At 40.3% G+C, this 1,552-nt stretch overlaps 1 long non-coding RNA gene across 1 annotated transcript; it reads left to right on the top strand.

The window, feature by feature from the left end:
* The first annotated feature begins 505 nt into the window (after window positions 1-505).
* Window positions 506-1,269, top strand: LOC127358600 (uncharacterized). Its single transcript, XR_007882482.1, has 2 exons — window positions 506-818; window positions 1,040-1,269. It is a non-coding gene; the product is annotated as an uncharacterized LOC127358600 (long non-coding RNA).
* The last annotated feature ends 283 nt before the right edge of the window (window positions 1,270-1,552 follow it).

Here is a 1,552-nt window from a genome sequence, read left to right as displayed (position 1 = left end):
CAAGATCGTAAGCCACAGCTCACACACTTATTTGAATACTTCCTGTCACATTGTGGTTTTAGTTGAAACTTCTATTCAGCCTACAAGCTGCTTCTCACCAAACCACCCGTCCGTGTGAGCTGCAAGACAACGGAAATATATTAGTGGTGATTTAGTCAAAGTAGTCACAATTTACGAGATTAACAATGTCATTTTGAGATTTAAACTGTAAATATTCATAAGTAATATTAACTTATGACATTATTGTTGATATATTTTGAATTCTGTGGTTTAAAGGGACACTTCACCCATTTGCATTAAGCTTTGTATCATTAGAACCCCAGTCATATTTTTGAATGGTCGTGTATCATTCCCTCACTTTCCCTGAGAGGGGAGAAATAAGGATTTTAGTGTTGCACTTCCTGTTTCCAATGATGTAATAATCGTCATTTTGCGTCATTGGAAGCAGGAAGTCTCATATCTCTGTAGAGGGGGTGAGACTACAAACACTACTTCCTCTTTTTTTTTTAACTCATGCTACAGACCTATTACAGATCAGTGGGTGCGACTTCACCTGCGGAAACTAAAAAAATATAACCACCATGTTGTTTGGAAGCTAAGCGGAGGCGCTGTGGAGCCAGACGTTAGGACTATGGTAATCAATCTAATATGGAAGAAATTTCTAAAGTATGATGGTCGAATCAGATCTTCGTGGCTACCTTTATGAGCCGCAATATAGCGAGCAGCGTCTGAGGCTTCTGCAGCCGAGGCAGAGGGCCTGTCTGTCTACCGGCCTACCTCGCTGTGTGCCTACGGACACACGGACGTCTGACTGTAAAGTGAGTGTTTCTATTTTCTGTCTTATAACAACGTGGCATGTATGTACACAATTTGTTCAAGCATTATCACAAAGTTATTCCCGGTTAATACGTAACGTCAGCCAACTGAACTAATGTTAACTTCTTTACTGCACAAACAGCTCGCAGTTGCATTGCTAACTACTGTGGCACGCTAAACACAAAGACCATGCATCTCTAACTGTGTGCTCAATGTCTTGTAGACAATATCGCCTTTCTGGAATCCTGCAAGGCGAGAGATTGGGTAGAGGCCATCGTGTCGTTTTACCCGCTTATGTGGTGCAGGCTATCCGACAGAAACATCCAGCTCCAGATGGCCAGTACTGCGGCACCGAGGAGTTGAGGATGCTCAGGAGGAACTATAACTGTCATTGTTAACATATTTGTTTTTGTTGTTGTTGATATATTTTTGTAAATAAATGGTTTACATTCACATTGTTGTAGTCCTTGATAGTGTTAGTGGGAGCGGCTTGCGGAGCTGTGCATTGTGGGAGTTGTTGTCTTTTATACAAATGTGCCCTAAAGTCACTTTCTGTCTTTTCTCGGTCAAATAGGCACCAAATTCAAAATATGTGTTACATTTCGACTACATATATAACCCACTTTCAATAAATATTAATGTTTCCACGGGTGAAATGCTCCTTTAATTGCATTACAGCAAATGGCCTAAACCTAAAATCTGAAACCAAGTTGAAAACATAGAAATTAAATATTAA

This window comes from Dicentrarchus labrax, unplaced genomic scaffold (assembly GCF_905237075.1).
Source record: "Dicentrarchus labrax unplaced genomic scaffold, dlabrax2021, whole genome shotgun sequence".
Classification (NCBI taxonomy): Eukaryota; Metazoa; Chordata; class Actinopteri; family Moronidae; genus Dicentrarchus; species Dicentrarchus labrax.
This window is presented reverse-complemented; position numbering and strand designations above follow the sequence as displayed.